Source organism: Colias philodice, chromosome 9, assembly GCF_061535455.1.
Source record: "Colias philodice isolate Cphi_HAF_F1 chromosome 9, ilColPhil1 Martin Lab GWU primary, whole genome shotgun sequence".
Classification (NCBI taxonomy): Eukaryota; Metazoa; Arthropoda; class Insecta; order Lepidoptera; family Pieridae; genus Colias; species Colias philodice.
This window is the reverse complement of record NC_143094.1, coordinates 2,247,350-2,269,469: the sequence shown is the minus strand read 5'-3', so window position 1 is coordinate 2,269,469 and position 22,120 is coordinate 2,247,350. Positions and strand designations below refer to the sequence as shown.

General features: G+C 31.6%; 1 protein-coding gene and 1 pseudogene across 5 annotated transcripts in view; one reads left to right on the top strand and one right to left on the bottom strand.

The window, feature by feature from the left end:
* LOC149485670 (uncharacterized) overlaps positions 1 to 20,216 on the top strand; it is a 117,891-nt pseudogene extending 97,675 nt beyond the window's left edge. The window contains exon 2 of the transcript XR_016316053.1: positions 17,871 to 20,216. The product of XR_016316053.1 is annotated as an uncharacterized LOC149485670 (transcript). The remainder of the gene's footprint in view (positions 1 to 17,870) is intronic.
* LOC149485663 (uncharacterized) overlaps positions 1 to 22,120 on the bottom strand; it is a 361,945-nt gene that overhangs the window by 161,049 nt on the left and 178,776 nt on the right. The window lies entirely within an intron of this gene.

Sequence of the window (22,120 nt, the reverse complement as noted above, 5' to 3'; positions counted from 1 at the left end):
ATACATTTTTATATTAAGAGATGTGTTTATTTTATTGTACTATAATAAAGTATATTTATACTAGCTTAATGTCTAAAGAACTAAACACAATTTAATAGAAACGTTTCGTTATTATTGTTTTCTAAAACTATAGTCAGATCCCGTCCCGATTCATAGCAATTTTTTTTTGGCTGATAAATCTGTACATTTTTTATTTTTATGTGAGAACGATTTTATTTTATTCCATTAATAATAATTATAGTTGTAGAAATTCGTATGGATGCAATGGTATCAATGCAAAACATATTTGTAAGTATGTTTATTCTGTAATAAACTGTAATAAATTCTACGCCGAGGAGCTAGTCACAAAAATATCAATACCATAAAACCTATGAATAATATTTATCAGGATACACGTTTAACTTGAGCCGCACATCAAAAACACCCCACAAAACAAGGGTGGATTTGCTGAATTAAATAAAAAACGAGTCTAACTGGACACAGAAATGGCGTCGAGTGCCACAGTTTCCTAATATTATTATTATCTGAGAGTACCTATCACAAAATTGTCAGTCGTGACGTTTTATTGTGTTATTTTTTATTGAGTAACGCTTGACGGTTTATCGATAGGTTCATACATATTTCAAGCCCATAGTTCATAGGATATTTTTTATCATACTGTATTTTTTCTATGCGTTTTTTTTTTCTTTAGAGCATATTATATTTCTCTTATTATTTAGTTTATCAATCATGAATAAATCACTCCTAATACTCTCATTTCATTCAAAAAATTCCCTCTTACTACGTTTCCATTGAAAACAAGCAATACCATTAAAGCCTGATTCATTACGGCTTGGTTAAAACGGTAAATCAATATTTGAGATGCGTTACACCCCTTCTGTTTGCTCCATTGCAATTGGACTCAGAGACCAATTTTGATTAAAACTGCTATTAACATTTCTATGCGGAGTAGAGTAAAAGTGCTGCGAAAAAGTCTTTTAACCCTATTTTGATAAATAAGTTTGTTTGTGATAGGTAAAGAACAATAAAAAAGTCTAGTTGTTGTATGAATTAGTTATATTAACTTCAAAAATTTAAAGCTTTATAAATTACATAGTTTACTGTTATAAAGAAATTGATTATATGAAAATCAGAATATATTGGAAAGTATTAAAATATTATGTAAAATAATTGTAATTATTTTCAATATTTCAGCTATTTTTAAAATAGTGATTATTTTTACGTTTACATTATTAACATTTAAAAAATTTAAAAAAGGAATGCCACATTCCATAAACAATATTTTCAAATAAAGCCCCCCATTCACCCTCCGCGCAGAACATTCAAAACAAGAATGTCAAAATATTGCAATGTTCAGGCGTTTTATCCCTTGTAACCATTATGTGCCATAACTCAGTTAGCGAGGTCTGGCAACAATGCCATTTCTCCCACTTTGTTATTAGATTGCGATGGATGCTCGAAAAAAATATTTATCACGTACAACATCTGTTTTGTAACTTATCTGTGAATAATATGGTATAGTTATGATCGTAACAACTATTCAGTATTTATATTTTTTCAGATTTAACAAAACAGAGCATATGTGCCGAGCACGTGTGTCAGAAATGAAACTTCTTTGGCAAGATTCAGAGATAACAAAATCGTCATCTTACTCCATGACGTGACGGTTTTGTCATGACGCGACCTTGAAATTTTACTCTCAACGCGCCTAAAGAAGTTTCAATTAAAAAATATCAAGCTATCACATATCATTTTCAGAATTTTTTATTATAACACAATCAATCATTCAAACAAAATTTGATTTAAAAAGTATTCCAATTTTGAAATTAACCGCGAACTCTCAACAGATACATCATCATCACAGATAAAAAATGCAATTGGCGCCAAAAACCATTACAAGATTGTCACATTATCCATCATGCAACTATGCACGCCCCAGGCAAAACCTATCATCAAAATGGTGGATACCATCATTATTGGACCCACATTGGACCAGTAATTTCGTGAAGTGATCATGTGGATTGTCGTTAATTATGTCTGCACGTGTTTTGGGATGATTTGATCATCATTTGAATGATTATCTTAACTGGATGATATTTTTTGTAAGCTCAGTTGTTTATCTGTCACTCGAACAAGCTTAAAAAGTATATTCGTTTTCTTAACACACCGGTATTCTTTTCAAATTATTTTTTAAAATAATACAACAAATTTTACGGTAAAAAAATCTTCCGCTACTTTTGTATAATATTTTCTGCAATGCCCCATTTTCGTGACTGCACAAAGTAACATTTTAATAAGCAGTTTCTTGAAAAATTGAGATAAAAATATATTTTGTAATGACGAAAATGCTTTGAAAATATTACCTATAAAATACAAGTATCTCTAGCTGTAGCTCTAACAACACAAAATTGTAGGTATCTGATGTTTATACATTACTAAGCTAGTAAAGATTATCAAGACTTGTCCAAATATGTTTATTGATTCAATCTAACTGAGTTACATAAACAGGATAAAAATGTTGGCGCCGCAATGCCGACCAATGGGGGCGAAGGAGCCGCGGCTTCCGGACCGCGGGAAGATTCAATATCCGTTCGAATACGAGATATTCGATTACTCGATTATTCGCTTAGGGATTGGAATCGATTTAAAGTTTCATCGAATCTTTACGAGTTGTGGATAATTGCGTCCATTTTATTGGTAATGAGTTATTGGAATACGGATTTAACTGTACTTTGATTACATTTACAGCTGTACTAGAACCGTTATAATATTTAAATGGACAAAACATTGTAATAATGAAACTGCAAAATATCTATGTCATTTTTCTCTAAGAAATCTACTTTACCGATAGTATATTTCATATGTATGTCTTGTTTTCAATAGCCTTTCTTATAGCCCATCCGTCTTGATTAGGGAAGTGTTTCGATAACACGGAGGTGTGAGGAGGGCCGCAGGCAACTGAGAGTTATATGAAATCGAGAAGACATAGTTCTACGACACCGATTTTGTCTTAGAAGGGAATTTGTGCGATTTTACTCAGAACTTCGAACATTTTAACTGCTACTTATGGCAAAATTTAGTAAAACTGTGCCAATGCGATCATAACGTGTAAGACTTACAGTTATTGATAATATAATAGATTTAACAAGCCCTTTAGCTGTCCATTTAAACTAAAACATTCGTCGAACGAGACAATCTTCCAGAAGCTTATAAAAAAAAAGCTTATAAGCATACAACTAACCAATTAAGAAATGTTACATATATATAGTATTTAAGTACATAAAACATGAAAATACTATGTAAATAATATTAAACCGGTTAAAACACAAACGAGAGTGATAACCGTATTTTTGTAATAAAAGCAAAGCAAAGCGCTTTCCTTGACAAATAACGTTGATTTACAAGCGCTTACTTCGCTTTACGCGTGTATGGTGAGAGTATAATAAAATAATGATTTACGTGTAACAAGGAAATGTGCTATCATTAAATAATTCAGCGCTGAAATAACATGCTCCTTATTTTGAACTTCTTTGTGTTGTTCAGAAATCAGATGATAGTAATCAATTAATATGTTGGAATTCCTAAAGAGTCACTGTTTTGTTGAATGCAACATAAGGTAAATATATGACTGTCAGTGCCCTATTCAGGCTATAATAATAGATTTATTTTTAAAGTAGAAGTTGAGTAAATAAATATTATAATAGCTTAAACTTCGCGTTATAAATTTGACTCTACATATTTTCAATAATATTAATAACTAATGGATAATGTTGTAACACAAAAAATTTAAGCCTATAGGTAAATTTCAGTCTTCCAGTTTCTATAAAAGGAACGAATACAAAACTACACGACATACAATAAGCATATTTTATTAAGATAAAATGTTTTAAAATGCGACTGAATATGTAATTGTGCCAAAATGTGCGGAGCAAGAGACATATTGGTAGACTTTGTGAACGCTTTTGGCATCAGCTTCTTTTCCACTGTCTAGTTTCTATAGTGTTTTTGTATGTAGAAATGAATAGAAATGAATATATCTGCGGTGTATATAATTAATTACTAATCATAACATTATTATATAAATTGAAATAATAAATGATTTAAGAAACTGTGCCGGAAATATTTCATAATGAACATACTTATCCATAATAATTTCATAAAAAGTGAAAATGCATAATAATATGGAATGCTATTTTAGGATTATATAATTTTCATATGAAAAAATATATATTTGAATGCTTGCAGGCTGCAGGCTGCAGCATGCTTTTACCTTTAGATGCCCCAGCCCCCATCTTCTCGTGCGTTTTGAGAGGCTACACTCGTGACGGTAGTATCGCGATGATACACAATATTATGTATAGATATCGTTTTTCTGTATACTATGAAGATTTTTCATAGTCTGTATGTTTCATCGCAATACGCGGTAAGTGTTATTAGGACGTAAATTTTGAATTTTGAATTCATACAATCCTAGGTACATTTTTAATACAATAAACATCGAATCAAAACAAATATTCTTACATAAAGCAGGCAATACTAACATGATTGACACCGGAGACTCTGGTCTTGTTCAATTTAGATAGGTTGGTGCCCATCCGTAGCCATTAAAGCCACCTCGGCGTCTATCTAAATCCCGCCTTAAAACCTCATGCATAGAGTTCAAACTCGAACACGTAATTTGGCACAAACGTTTTTTTTCACTATCACAGTTTCGGTTGAACACAACTCCTAAAAGTCTTTACGTCACTTTTGGTCAATTGGAAGCTGAAATGTAAATATAGAAGCGCTAAAGAAATAGAAAAATAAAAATTGTTAATAAAAAATAGATATAGCTGCAACTACACAATAATTAATTGCATATAGCTCTATTCTTATAAGTATTCTCTTTAAGTATCTTGTGATCATATTTTCATAGCATACCATTACATACAAAGTTTTTAGAAGTGCTTACAATCCGTTATAAGTATTAACAAACCCATACATTGGTTCATATAATATACCTATTTAGTATTTACACACATTCACAATAAAAACCTCTGCCCAAAAAACACGGCTCTAAACCATTCCGCGAATCGGGTCAAACAATTAAATAAACATTTTATCTAAGAAACTAAACATAGCCTTGTAAATTATGCAATAACGTTATCTAATGCATTTACACAACCGAAAATGGTGGTTCAAACCCACGCCCAGCGGTGGGCGGACAGGTAAGTGAATCAACGTATTTGTATCAATGAACTGGGCTTGAAAGGTTGGAAACGTGCGAACAAATTATACTTACACAAATAATCTTTATGAGGAATTATTTTTCTAATAGAATCAGTTAACGGGTTCTGGAATATTCTAGAACGTTTTCTCTTGAAATGGAAGAATGTGGGAAGTTAGGTTTGAAGTGTACATATTGTAAAGACTTGCTAATATTTGTCAGGCACTGCTGTATCACTTATTAGAGCAAATTAATCTAACGCAAAAAGTAGAGCTTTTAATGGGACAAGTATTTATTTAATTATAGGTGAGTTTAACTTTTAATCAATAATAATTTATGCGGGATTTGTTTGTTAGTATGGTATTGACGTTTATGTGGAACAATCTGCAAGTTACAGGGATACTTTATAATCGTGTTTATCCACAGGAAGATTCAAGCTAGCTAGCACAGACAGATATTCGACATTCTCTTGAATCTTATTGACATATCTTCCAACAACACCTCAAAACTTTTGTACTGCAAATTTCTAGTGTGGTAAGTCACTAACCAAACGAACCAGGAAGGAAAGAATTCATATATTGGTTAAACGACATGCTTATTACAATTAACACGGAGATTAAAAGCTACTGTTGTAGTATCAAATGTAATAGCGATGTAAGAGATAGTATGAAATTGATACCAATTTATATGCCGTCGCTATAAATAATGAAGAAACATGATTAAGCCGTAATTAACATAACTATCTACATCAATGGGGAGGGAACAGTGAGTCACTGTTTCACACGGAATCGTCCTGTTATTTACACTTTATTGTTGTGACTTTAATTTCTATGTAATTATGGGTAAGTTTCTATTAAAATAATTTCATTGAGTTTTATTGACATAGTACTTAGTTTATAAATGCATTATTTATTAGAATTACAGTGTCGTATTGATTAGTATCATTTATAAAATAGTATAGTTTAGTTTGTGACTCTTTAGAAATTGAATGAAATAATAAATAAAGAACGAATCAAACATAATAATCATTTGACTTTGGGATATCTTACAAAACCTATTTCTAGATGTAATGAAAAAACGTAACATGACATGGTTTTTTTGGGAATTAATTTTTCTCTCCTGTCGATTGTATATTTAGTAATTAGTTACATAATACGATATACATTTTAAGTGGTATATAAAATTCACTAAATATTTTAACTAACACATTGTAATGGTAGTTTTAGTATTCGTTTTGCTACTAAATGACTCGTTAACTAAAACAATAGGCACGTATAAAAGGTGATCATTATTCTGTTCAATGTTTAGTATTTTCACAGAATACATTGTTAGGTTTTGATGGAAAACTATTTGAACTGAAATTGCTTTTAGCTACAAAATGTGCGGTTATTGAAAGGTGTTATGAAGATGATATTATGTATAAGAATATAGATACTAAATTATTATTTGGGGACGAGAATAGAAATAAAATTATAATGAAGCAAGGAAAAATATAATTTTACTAAGAATACAGAACGCATAAATATCTCAAATTTATTTTATTTCCTAAATTTCTTCTATTTATAATTGTATTACAGCCTACAGGTTAAGTTTGGTTTGGCAGGTGTAAGTGGCTTGAATTATTCAATTAACAAGTAAAAATGATATTTTCAGTATGTATTGAGTTATTTTTAACTGTTATAAAAAAGGAAAGTTCCCTATTTTTAAGTCCAAAGAGCTAAAATTAATCCATATACCAGTGCATGTAAAATATTAACATGCAGTGCATTCGATCAATAGTTTAGTTTAAATGACTCAAAGGAAGGGTTGCAGCCCTCCGAACCGTCACGATAAGCTTTGGTTAATATTGCGGGATTGTCTGCTTACTGCTTTAAATTTTTGAAAAAGGTTTCATGTAATAGTTTTGAGGTGTAGTATATTTTGGTAGGATGGTTTTGGGATAGTGTTACATTTTTTACAGCTAAAGTCTATTTTGTGGATAGAAAAATGTTTATATAAATAAAAGCTTAGTGTAAGCTTTTGCATTGTGTAAGCTTTTGCAAGTAGGTATAGGTATGTTTTCTTCAACTTAACAATTAAAAATTTAATTTATTATTTATTCAAATATCGCTTGTATTTATTATTTAATTTACAAAAAATGTAAAGTATCCCAATTGGCATTAATTTTGAATAAATTTTTCAAAATTGATTATATAAGAGGCTTTTAAAAATTGTTGTAGAAATAATATACGAATGAATGGTTTCCCATCACACTTCAAGAATTCTAATAGGTACACGAGGGTGCTATTCTTTCATTATTTTCATTAATTATGAATGGTCCTATTATAAAATAATCCTTCATATTACTTTTCCCTTATAACACTATCGAAAGTCACATTATTTAATCAAATCGAAACAGCCAAATTTTTAAATCACGACTCAACGAATTCAGTACAAAGGTCCATAACTGTTATTACGTTTTAATTAAAATTTCGGTATTGGCAATAAGCGAAATACGACCAACCGAACACAAATTGATTATAAACATAGTTTCATTTATTTCAATGGAATATTAATTAAATGAAACGCGATTTACAACGCCATTGAGAGTTCAAAAGCATGTTTGTTTTAGTTGCAGCTTTCTATGAAATAAACTGTAAATAAAAACAAAACTAAAACAAAAGCTCGGCAGTCACCTTAAAAAACTGATACAAAATAATTTTTGCTCCTTATATTTTGTCCGTTTGCGAAAAATACAATAGTGTTGTATCAAAATGGGTGAAAGTTCATCACTTCAAGGTCACTTGTTATCACTGAAAGTATTGATTGATAGTTGTTTTGTTTTCACACGCGATCGAACCAGCACAGATCCAACCGTACGCACGTGCGCTCCCTTCGACGGCTAGCCTCACACTGCCGGTCCTCCCTTATTCCGAATTTCGGAGGGCGCTCACTTGGCCGCTTTGTTGTATCAAAGAGGGCTAAATTATTACGGTTTTGCGATAACATAATAGGACGGTGCACTAAATTATAGAAAGGATAATGCTTTTTATTGAACGCTAAAATATAGAGCGATTCGCAATGTTTAAGAGGCTCTAACTCCTAAACATTTGAGACGCTTAAGTAGAGACGTCACTGTAGAGACGTTTTCGATGATTGAACTGAGATGTGAGGGATTAAAATCGAATTGTAGAGATGTAGAGAGCGCGTGATAGCTATACAGCAGAATTTTTGTGCTTTAGTATGAATCAAATGTAGAGTATAGATCAAATTGGATAGAGTTAGTAATACATCTTTCTAAATGCATATTTAAATAGCTTATGGTGATAAAAGTCCTTATTTGCAGAAAGAAGAAGTATTATTGGTAAGTTTGAGTATCGCGCTCTACACTAAATCAATTAGTCAAATAAAAATCAAATACATTTGCCGTATACCCCAAAAAGTACAAAAAGACATACTTACTGTTAGAAGAAAAACTAAAGCTATTATAATTTTTTGTTACTAATAGTCATTGCAACATTTGTTAACTTAACCATAAATAACCAAGTATTGATATAATCTGAACGCAATTTAAATTCCTTAATACAAACAGTTCTTAATGAGCAAATGTAATAATTACTTTATGAATGAACATGGTAATTAGAGACAAACAGCTGTGGACTGCACCAAACCAAAATAGATACGTCACGGCAAAATGTTCATTCAATTACTGAAACCACTTCGAGCTAATGACGCTCTTATTCTCTAGAAAACAAAGATGAGATTAGTGTGCTGTAGTTTAGTTTTTGGAGAGTAATTTGTGTGTATGTAGCGTGGGACCACCGCGTCGCTTTTAAAACACGAAGAACGGTCACATTTGTACAAATGTAGTTTGGGATGTGATTGCTTTTTCTAGGCTAAAAATCTCTGATTATATTTATATTTATATTATACATAATACATATTTTGAATTGTGTATAATATACACATTATATTGTTTAATAGGCTAAGGTCAACTAAAGCTTTTCGGTAAAAATAAATAAAAATAAGAATAAACATTCACAAGAAGAACAAATAAAAATACAAGGTTAATAAGTAAACACATTATCTGAATCAACAATCTCCTTTTGATTTGATTCCAAACGTTTGTCGATGGCTAAGTCAAATAGTGACTAAATTACTTTATTTTATTTTATCAAATCAATTGAGTCAACATAAATAGCGGTGTACAATAACCTCTTAAATAATTATAAACTTTGAGGCATTCTTAAATGTTCTTTAGTTATGTAAAAGTTCTTCACCATTCAAGACCACCATGAATGTTTATCATCTCTATTCCGGATCTGCTCCGAAAAGTTTTATTTTTATTTTAACTGTAATTATTGTAAGTGCTAGGATATGTTATAATACAGAATAAATAATAATATTAACTTTATTATGATTTATAAATGTTACATCAAAACCATAAAAACACACATTTAGACGTAATACTACCAGCAAATATTAAATACTAGTTTTCCGCCCGCGGCTTCACCCGCGCAGTCAAAGAAAAACCCGCAACCCGCGTTCCCGTGGGATTTCCGGGATTGCGTCATTTTCCCGGGATAAAAAGTATCCTATGTCCTTTCTCGGGTATCAAAATATCTCCATACCAAATATCATGAAAATTGATTCAGTAGTTTAGGCGTGATTGAGTAACAGACAGACAGACAGAGTTACTTTCGCATTTATAATATTAGTATGGATTTCCGTCACATTTATCCTTAAATCCTGCTTATAAATGAAGTTGAAGATAACCTGTATCTAAAACTATGGATTTATTCGCGACTTATACCACAAATGTCGAGATAGAGGGATTTGTTTGTTACTAAGCGTGTACAGGAAACTTTGTATCTATAAATATGACATTTTTATCAAATATGACTTTAAATACCTATAAAATTTACCCTTGTAAAGTACCATTTCACTCGTGATATTCTGATTACTATTCGTTTCGATTTCAGGAAATTTCAATATTGCTTTTAGGTGTATTAACAACTAGCTGCTCTGCGCGGTTTCACCCCCGTGGCTCCACTCCTGTTGGTCATAGCGTAATTATATAGCCTATAACCTTCCTCGATAAATGGGCTATCTAACACCGAAAGAATTTTTCAAATCGGACCAGTAATTTCCGAGATCAGCGCGTTCAAACAAACAAACAAACTCTTCAGCTTTATAATATTAGTATAGATTAGTATAGTAGGTACCTATATTCTTGTTAACTTTTCTTCGAGGATTATTTTAGGTGTAAGTACCTACTTCATTTTTTATCTATCATTTTTAGCAATCTGCCCATGATCACGCTTGCTGTAAAGTGGTAAAATTGGTTTAAAAGTCTATTAAGAGCTCGTGCGATTATTTTTTTATATCCATATCACACTCAATTGTATTTTATTTTTATCAAATGGAGTGACTTGTAATCTGGGAATTTGTGTTCCATTTTGAATGTTTATGAAGACTATATTTTCATACGTACCCATTCATTGGATAGATCTACACTATTTCAAGAATATTATCAAAACTGATTCACGATAATAATTACTCTAAAGTTATCAACATACACTTCAGTCTTGCGGTATTTTAATAAAAAATAAGGATAGGTAAAGTTTTTCTTCTCGTTAGATCCCAGGAGGCAAATGCAACTAAGATTTTTTGTTGAAAACTTAAATCGAATTGAAAAAACTTTTTAACTTGGACGTTACGCTTAGTTTTTATCTATTGTTACCTATATGCTTACCTATTATAAGTACAATAGTTTGTAAGTTTAATCACATTGATTTCTGGACTTACACGCAAATTATTAATTACCTATAGAAAAGTACCTACCGTTTTCTTTTTGTAAAATGTGCATAAAGTTTTTGTTACTTGTGACTGCAAAATAATATACAATATTCTTGAAAGGCATTGTATTATAATTTATTACTAACAGCCCGAGTTTCAACATTCTCATCTCTTTGCGTTACAAACAACCAAAAATACTTATCACAAACGACACATAAGAACCCTACTAGCATCATTTACTATTAAAGTGTCCTGAATGACCTAATCTTTTAAAAGGCAATAAAACAATTTTTATTTCCCGTAGCGTAACCTTGGATCCCCCCGGTCTAGACTTGCCCTATTGTCTCAATGAATTCAGTGTTTCTCAATTATAAATTTAAATTAGCCCTTTAGACACTTAGCCTAGTCAGCGGAATTAGGATTTAGTAGGCTCTCAGTTTTCGAAGTATCTTTTGTTCAGTGCCTATAATTTAGTAGCCATTAGGAGCAATTTGCATTAATTTTATTGTCTAGTAAGTTGGGTAAAGTTTGAAAATGTTGCTAATATTATTAACGCGAAATTTTATAGGATAAATAGATAGATTTACGTTTTACTTTTACATATAAAAAACCGTTATTCTTGTTCCTCAAGTATGGAAGGAAGCTTAATACATGTATCTACAGTATTTACATACATAAACAGTAGCAATATTTATGGCGAATCAAAAACCGCTATCGTTAATGACACCTTAATCTTGAGCGACTTCAGGTATCAGCCTCTGACGAGACATCCGTCAGCTTCAAAGATAAATCCTCTCGTTACCTCGCCTCATTACTAACGGAAGAGGGCTGGGAAATATCACTGTGAAATAGCGCTGCTACTTTTGAAATCACTGTGAAATATATCTGCTACTTTTATGTCGAACAGTTACACCTATCGCCGATGATAGCGACAACAAAGCGGTCAAATAAGACATGCTTAAAGTATAACTAAGAAAACATAATAATAGTATTTAATCCGATAATGTAGGTGATTTAAGAAACAATATCTTAAGTAGCAGATTTGTCAAAACAGTGGATTAAATTGATGGAAAACAACAGTGACTTTTTTGGTGTTATATTGTATTTGCATCGTAGTTTTTGTAACAGTGAAAATCACAGTGATAACAACAAAATAATGGCATCTGCCCTAAATGCCCGCATCGATCACGGGCTCAAGTTGGGGTAAATAGGCGGAAAAAATTCAAATGCCAGAATGATGGGCGTGCAACATTACAGAGTTTATTTCGTTATATTTTTGTCAATCAACTTTTTTTATGAAATCTGGTGCGTTGATGAAAGTCGAATATTCTTCTGCATGCAAGTATCGTAGTAAAACAGGTTACATAAACATTTGCCTTGCAGAAATTTAAAAAAGGATAGATGGAACTGTAAGAAGGAAAAATATCATTAAATGTTTGCATAAATATGAGATTTTATATGTTTTTACAAGAATTATAAATGTGGCATTGTGATGCGTGTATACAACTAAATAAAATATGACCAAATTATTATTTTATATTTATAGCGATGAGGTAAAAGACAATAATATATCATTAATAAATACTTAAAATGAAACTATTGAGACACTAGAAATAAATCGAACTAAAACTCTACATTGCTCTAAAGTCTATACACTATAATATATAACAACTTCCTGTAAGTAAAATTGTAATTCTAATTCAAATACACAAGCATATGAAACCCACAGTGAAGTAATATCAATTTACGAACGCATGTAACATGTCACACTTTGTCACTCGTATTTCAGATGTGACGAGCCCCTACTATTTGTTCGAGTAAATTATGAAATATTACTTTATTTATCTATTTATAGGTTTCTTTGTAATATGTTGTGTTAATATATTTGTTTATTTCTATATTCATAATGTATGAAGTGTCTTTATATTATGTCTTAATACTATGCGTATCTATAGTTATTTCATTAGATAGATCCAAACACATTCGTGCACAACGAAACGAAATTGACTCTCCTCATGGTGCAACAACTACAAAATAATATTTGTACAAATCACAAAGGTCTTATCAGATACAAGCCATTATAATCTATCTACAATTTGAAATAATGACAGACAGTTTAGTAAATTTGTATGAAATTTAAATATTATGCTATTTTTAGAATAACCAACAGACTGCACTTAAATTTTTAAACGAATTGATGTACGTAATTGATGAGTTACTATCGAGATAAATCACAATGTTACAGAAGAAAACACATAGTAGGGGTAACACAAGTTTCAAATATGGATCCCGACGTGCAAACATTTCACCCGTAAGTGTTTTGAAGACTCACACACACCAATAATATTAACGAGAAGGAATTTATAGAATATGCATATTTATAGCGTTTGCAATATATATTTATTATTTAAGTTATATAATCTTTAAAACCTTCAGGATATAGAATAAACTATGCACATACCATATAATTTTTTGGATTTTTTTTTCAACTGTAAATTAAATAATAAAATTGCAAATTAAATAGTAACAATAATAAGACTATTTTATTAAATAACTAGCTTAAGTACTAACTACGAGTATTTTAAAAATAATTTGGAAAATCCAAAAGTGCACGCCTCATAATTTTTTTTTAATAAATATTTATTAATTATTATTTTTGTTTATTTAATAACAATTAAACCACATCGAATCAGACCCTGAAAAATGAAAGGGTTCTATTCCTGAGCATACTCAAGAGTAAGAGAAAAAAAAAGACTCGATTAGTAAAGTATTTCGGTCGCTATCGTGTTAACAAGAAAAAGGATCCGCACATACAGACACACGGACGTCCAAGACAGAACTTTTTTAAACTGTTTTTTAACTAGTTTAAATAACAAAAATGACATCAAAAATATCATGAACGTTAAAAATAGTGTTTTTTCTTAATATGTGTGTGTATGTATTATCTTACAAGTGCAATGTATGATACATAAAGACATTTTAAGTTTGAAAAATCAGATGTTATGCGCGAAGTGACAGTAGTACCCACCTCAACGCTTCGCTTATGAGGCGTGCAATAGTTATTTAACACAAGCGTGTTAGTTTGAAAAATTTTGTATCACAGAACAGAGTCCGTTCAAAGCGTAAAATTAAAAATACACTATGAAATTAAACAGAGACAAAGTGCTAAGTTTTTCTTTTACCAATGAGGGACAAAGAGAAGTTTTAACGATGTAGTTACTGTAACTTCTACGAGAGATCCCATTCTAATTAGTATCGCTGAAATTAATTCGGAATTGTCTTTGACAGAGACCAAAAAGTACTGTTTTATGCAAGTTTTATGATTATATTTCTGCAGTGTTTTAAAAAATATGCATTATTTTTTGTGTTCAAAAGATCAGAAAATTTTAGTTCGTTTATATTTTGTCGACACGTTTTTGTTGTTATTAAATTAGACTGCGTAAAAGTTAACTAATGATGAAGTTATTTTTACATCTATACTAATAATTTTTCAATGCTTGGATAAAACTTATCCGTCCAATAAAGTATTACACGATAATATTAAAATGTCAAATACGATAATATTAAAATCACGTAAACTGTCAAATACAGGCAATTAGAATACGTTTTTAAAATGGTAGTTTTATATAATACTAGCTGATTCGCGCGGTTTCACCACCGTGGCTCCTCTCCTGTTGGTCGTAGCGTGATGATATATAGTCTATAGCCTTCCTCGATAAATGAGCTATCTAACACCGAAAGAATTTTTCAAATCGGACCCGTAGTTCCCGAGATTAGCGCGTTCAAACAAACAAACAAACAAACTCTTCAGCTTTATAATATTAGTATAGATTATTCGACGAATAAGTTTTAACCAAGGATTAAAAATCAGCCCAAAGTAAATAAAATTCAAGTTTATTATATTAAAGTATCTTAGTTCACTAGTTAAAAAAAAGTACACTAGTAAGTTAAAACATACAGTAGGTATATCATATCTAAAAGTAAAAATCTCAACCGTCTCTCAAAGTTTAAACTTTCGGACAGTTTTGAAAAATATTTTTAGACAACTAAAAAAGGAATCACTAGACCGCAAAACTGCTTAGACTGAAAACTTGTAAGGTTTGACCATCGCCCGCGGCGTTGTCTGCAATTTAACCCTATGTCCCGAGGGGGAATCACTATATACTGCATTGTTTGCACGCCATTCCGCAAACTTTGATAAATTAGTATTATAACTATGTTAGAAGACGTTAACACCTAATAGTCAGGGTTTCCTATAGAGACAACATATGTGTTGGATCACTAGCCTGCTTGGAAGTATCGAATTGTATATATAAATCTTTTAGTTAAAAGTGGTTTAAATTGAAGGAAAGGTTTTACACCATTGTAAACTACTGGATTTAATATTCTTTTTTGTTTAATCAATGCAACATATTCACGACGAATCGGATCGTAATGGAAACATAAGCTTTCGCTTACTTACATGTTAAAAAATGGTTTTTATTTCAGACATTAAGCCTGATGCCTTCATAACTAGAACTCATATTATCTTCAAGCCATAACTATACCAGCTTCATACATACTCTCAAAACCTAAACCCCAATTACAAGTAATCAATTACAATAAAGTACATTCAATAATCACGGGGATTTAGTAATCCCAATTATGTCTAGACGAGAAGAGGAATGTTAAACAAGGGTTCCTTACGTCTTGCAGACGGGCAACGCCCGGGCTCCATTCATAGTTGAAAGGCTTGCGTGTATTGATAAAATTCTACGTTATTAAGGATGTTGTCTGTGTTTAGATGATTTTAAACGCAAATATTTTATCTCTAATGCCAATTTTAACAATTTAAATATTAGAATTTTTTTTATGAGTTGGGATTCAAGCCCGCGCCTATTGTTTTAGCATAGCAATGTCTAGACCCACTAACTCATAACCAGTAAACGAAATTCTTCCACTCTTTTAGACTTAACTCCCTAGGCCTATAGGAAAACTGAAAGAAAATTGAACGCCTTGACGCTTTCTGAAGCAAGTAATACGTCAATCTAAAACCAACGAGGCTTCATTCTATAGGACGGTAGTCAAAGGCTCTTGGGTGGATCAAGAACTTTGATATTAGGATACTGACTTAATAGGATTAAGAAATGGAAGCCAACTTCATAGAAAGATCGAATCTGAAACTAGAATAGAGCGTTATTAAACGCACTTAATATCTATTGTTACTTTGAAAAGGTCACATACCTCTATTATTATATTACTAGCTGCTCCGCGTGGTTTCACCCCAGTGGCTCCACTCCTGTTGGTTGTAGCGTGATAATATATACCCTATGGCCTTCCTCGATAAATGAGCTATCGAAAGAATTTTTCAAATCGGACCAGTAGTTCCCGAGATTAGCGCGTTCAAACAAACTCTTCAGCTTTATAATATAAGTATAGATTTTGTTTGCTATTAAAAAATTTCCATGAAAAATGTAACGAATTACTTAGAAATTACATAAAGCATAAAATATCTATTTGTTTAAAATTAATAATTAAAACGATTTTTTGTAGCAAAGTACCTAAAGTCTTCTACCAGCAATGAAGCTTTCCCCGCCTTTATTTTAATTGCCTATTTAGCTTACAAAATAAAACATAATAACAAAATATTAAACGCGCAGTAAAAGAAGAATTTCCCCATTAAATCTTCTCTTGGGCGAAAATCACAGGGCAATGATTTGTAACATCGCCGGTGTAATATCCGTCAGAGGGCTCTACTACAGGTAACTCGAACTTGTGAAAAATATTTATATATTGCGATCGAGTATAATATTATGTATAATTTGGAACTTATTCGAGTGAGAAAGAAATTGAGCACCATGCTGTGATGAAAAGGAATACACACTGCACAGAATCACTATTTAATTCTATGGAATATGTATGGATTTATTGGAAAAAAATATATAGCGTGGTTCTTCTGTGAATACCTCAAAATATAAACATGTATGACTTCCCAATAACTCTTACAACAATAGTCGTATATCGTATATCACAAAAACTATAGTACAAAGGAATCAAGAATGAAATCAAATCAATTAATATTATATTAGTAGTTTTAAAATACAGTTTTAATATATTATATTATGTTTATTAATATTTGCAAAATAATTTTAGTGAAAACCTATAGTAAAGATCTGAGCAGATCGTACATCGTTTCGAATGAGAGCGTCTAATATTTTTATTTGAGCGTCAATACCGGTGAGGTAGACAATTTATGATGCTATACCTGTGTACCTTGTACTTTGCTCGACCAATTTATACGGAAATTGAGTGATAATAACCTAGTGTTATTTTGATAGAAGAATAAACAAAAATAATGTAACCATTATTTTTATAAAATTAACTTAAACAAGATGGTAATGATTTCTTGATCGTGTAGGCTCGCTAGACTATTTTCTAATTTTCTATTCATAAGAACATCAATAGGTAAAAGTTGGTTTTAAGAAAGTCGATTGAAAATAGAGACTTCCTTTAATAATTGTGTAAAAATACATTTTCATTAACATTATGACAGGACACATGAAACTGTGTTAAAACTTTAGAACTGTGTCAATACAATAAGGTGCAGAATCCCCGAAAAAACAAATCGCGAATAAGATACAAATAAAAAAGTATCTTCAAAGAGGCCCATAAAGTAAAGTATAGCAAAGACGTACCAAAATAAAAACGGCCATTTGTAAGAAGTTTTTCAAATATCCTTCAGTGCTTGAAAAACGTACATTGTGAAGATATTAGAGGGTAAACAGGATGTCTCCGAGCAGATGTTAAGGGTATGTGAAGGGGATGGAACTTTGTGATCCTTTAAGTTTGCGTTATAATTTTAATGTTTTATACAATTGGCAGGACTTGACAGGTGTCAACAGCGGAGTTAACATCAGCTGTTAGATTTTAAATTTTAAAATTACATTAAAATTAATTAATTAGTGCTAAAATAGTAAATATTAGTAATTATTAACTATTTTATTGATATAAAAGTGAAAATAATTGTGAAACACACCTTCTATGTGATCTACGCAACGTTTTGTATAACGCGGAGGTCAACGTGTCAACGGTTATCCGAATTCAAACATCTTCTCCAATAAACCAGGGGAGTACTAGTTTTAAAATTTCATATTTAATTATATACGACACCTACATTCATTTGTAATACTAACACCGCTCATATTTAATGAGCTACGTCACAATAAATACATTGGCATAAAAGTTACCGTCTCACTTTGCTTGACAAGTTGGAAGCAATTTAGAAGACAAAAACTTATCGCCCCAGACAATATTATTCTTTACTCTTTACTACATCATACCGTTAATCACTTAATATCAACATTCAGTTCTATCATAATAGTATTCAGGAATAATTATCTCATACATTTCCTTTCATCTGTTTCAGTAACTTAAAAGTACAACATGCTGACCCGCAAGGCAGTAGCTAAGGACATGGAGAATAAATTAAAAGCTACACTCCATGATTTAAAAGCTTCACAATCTTTATGTGAAAAACTCATACAAGAGCGGGATGAAAGTGAATTAGAGATTCAAGGAATTATAAAAAAGAACTCTCTTCTTAAGGCCGAGCTGGCTGAACTACACATGAAATACATTTATAGTGAAGACAAGTGCAAAGCCCTACAAGACGTTGTGGACAGCTTCCAGCAGTGCTCTAGTGACCATGAGAAAGCTCTTAGCCGTATCGCTGAGTTGGAATGTAGCTTAATGGAAGCGCAAGAGGACAATCCCAAGCGGCAATGCAACACACCAAGTAGTCTTCATGATGAATTAATTGAATGTGGACAGTTAAGTGGCTCTATAAACTTTAAAAAATTCAATTTCTCTTCGCATAAGAAGTTAAAAAAATATCTTAGAATAAGTAAATTCATCAAGCGTACGCAATCTATTGTTAGAAAGAGTTCTTTAAAAAAGATAGTTCAACTAAAGAAAGACAACATAAACCTTGTTCAGGAGTTAGATAAATATCATAGGGATCTAGAATACTATAAAATCTTATATGATGTAGAAACAACTGAACTTAAGGAGAAGATAGACTCCTTAAGTTAACTGATGTGAACCAGAAATACTCTTCTGCCCAAATGCAAATTAATGAGCATATACAAGAGGCAGATTATCTTATTAAGTTGAGCAATGAGAATATGGATCGTTTTGAGTCGCTGACCAATAAATATGTATGTCAGTGTTCAAACAATGACAATGAGCAACCGTCGCCCCATAAGCCTGACTACACAGACATACATAGTGTTAAACCCACTACCACAATTCCAACCAGTAATACTAAATACCTTTCAAAGCAGGAAATAATTGTGTTGTCAGATAATATTGGTCAGGGATTTGGCGCTATGCTCAACAACTTAGGGCTTAAAGTTACTAATGTTTGTACGCCTAACAGTTCATTTAAATATATAATCAAATCACTGGATCATTTCAGCTTTAATAAGAATAATATTGTAATTATATTATATGGGGACAGTTTAAATATAAATAATAAGGATATTGATGTAGGATTAAAAAAAATGTTAGATATTAGTAGTAAGACTAAATGTAAATTTATGTTGTGTACCTTGCCATACCTACCTGGTTTGACACAAGAACAAAATAGATTAATTTATAATATGAATTTAAAATTGTATAACCTAACAAATCATCATCGTGATGCATTTATTTACTTTGACATTAACTCATGTATTAAATCTTTTACTTTGACAAAGAATACAGTGTATCTGCCATATAGATATAAGCGTGAACTTGCTATGTTAATAGCATATAATATTAACCAGTCTGGTACATGTTCGGTATCAGACCATCGATCTACTATAATTTTATGTAGTAGTAATTTTATACATCAACCTAGATTAAGTGTAGACAGACAATCTAGCCCTAAGCTAGATTTAAACTAGTATATAAGACAACAGCTAAGCAGTGTTTTTCCATTGTGCATCAAAATATTCAAGGCTTGGCTAGCAAATTGTTAGAAATAGAATTGTTTCTGAATGATAACAATATTAAAATATTTTGTGTAACAGAACATTGGCTTAAACAATGTCAGTCGTTAGTAAATATTGAAAATTACAAATTAAAAAGTATATACTTTAGGACACAGGCTATTCACGGAGGTTCTGTTATTTTTGTACATGATAGTGTAAAATGTAAAGAACGAACTGACATTGTTAGTCTTTCTGTAGAACGGACCATTGAACTGTCCTGTGTGGAGCTGGAGCGTTATATTATTGTTTGCGTTTATAGACCCCCTTCCAGTGACTATAATATGTTTGAGACAGTCATGGAAGAAATATTAAAGCGTCTAAGCAGGAGTAAAAAAAAAGTTATAGTATGTGGTGATTTTAATATTGATTTACTTTTACAAACACAAACGGCTACACGAATTGTTAATTTGTTTCAGTCATTTAATCTATATAAACTTTTTAACGAACCCACACGAATTACACCTACTTCTGCAACTTGTATTGATAATATATACTGTGACTGCATCTGTTTAGAGAAAAATATTCTCAATACATTGACTTCGGATCACTGTGGCCAGAAAGTAGTTTTTGAATGGGATTGCATACCTACATTTAAAAGGATTAATGTTAGGCCTATAACTAAAAAAGGCATTAATAAATTTAGGAAAAATTTAGCTTCCATATTTAATAAGTGTTGTGACTATGGTACATTTCCTAATTTACTAAAGCTTAGTAAAGTTATACCTTTATTTAAGAAGGGCGATCAAGAAGACTGTAACAATTATAGACCTATCTCTATTTTACCAACATTAAGTAAGGTATTCGAGAAGTTAATATTAAACCAATTGAGTAGTCATTTTGCAAATAATAATTTACTGCACACCAAACAGTTTGGTTTCACAAAGGGGCGCTCAACCACAGATGCTGGAGTTGCACTTCTAACACATATATATAAGGCATGGGAAAACTCAAAAAATGCTCTAGGGATATTTTGTGACCTCTCCAAGGCATTTGACTGCGTTGAACATTGTACTTTGTTACGTAAACTTAATCACTATGGAATTAAAGGAAAAGCCCAGAACCTCATAGCATCATACCTGCATGATAGGATACAGACTGTAGTTGTTAATGGAGAACGTTCTAGCGGTGCGTCAATTAACATTGGTGTTCCACAGGGGTCAATTTTAGGTCCCTTCTTGTTCTTGGTATATATCAATGATCTTCCCTATTATTTGCAGGATAGGTGTGAAATAGTTCTGTTTGCAGATGATACCTCATTAATTTTTAATGTGGATAGGCATGACCCAAATGTTGACGAAGTGAACAGTGCTCTTTTACACATATCTGAATGGTTTACTGCCAATAATTTATTATTAAATGCCAAAAAAACCACTTGTGTTGAATTTTTACTTCCTAATGTAAAAAAGTTGAACAGAGATATTACCTTGAACGGGGAGGTATTGCATCCTACTGAGTCTACTGTATTTCTAGGGTTAACATTGGACGAGAAACTACAGTGGGGAGCCCATGTCAACACCGCTGCAGGTAAGCTCAGTTCTGCTGCATATGCAGTCCGAAAAATAAGGCATCTCACCGATGAAGATACGGCCAGATTGGTTTATTTCAGCTACTTTCATAGCATTATGTCCTATGGAATTCTACTGTGGGGCAGGGCTGCAGATATAGAAACTATATTTATCTTACAGAAAAGAGCCATTCGCTCTATATATAATTTACGTGCTCGGGACTCACTAAGAGATCATTTTAAGAATACTGGTATCCTTACTGTACCATCACAGTATATATTTAATAATATTTTGCATGTACACAAAAGCTCTGACTTACACACAAGAGTAGGAGATAGACACGATTATGGCACAAGGAACAAGAATAGAATTGAAATGCCATTTTTCCGATTAGCTAAAGTTAAAAATTCATTTATGGGTCAAGGTATACGCTTATACAATAGAATTCCTCATAATATTAAAGAGTTTAGTAGTACTAAATTTAAAACTTACATAAAAAATGTACTAGTTCAGAGAGCGTACTACAGTATTCAGGAATATATGGACGATAAAGACCCATGGAGGGTTGTCGCGTAAAAACCACAGGACAGTTCTTTGGCATATTATGTAGTTAGGTAGAT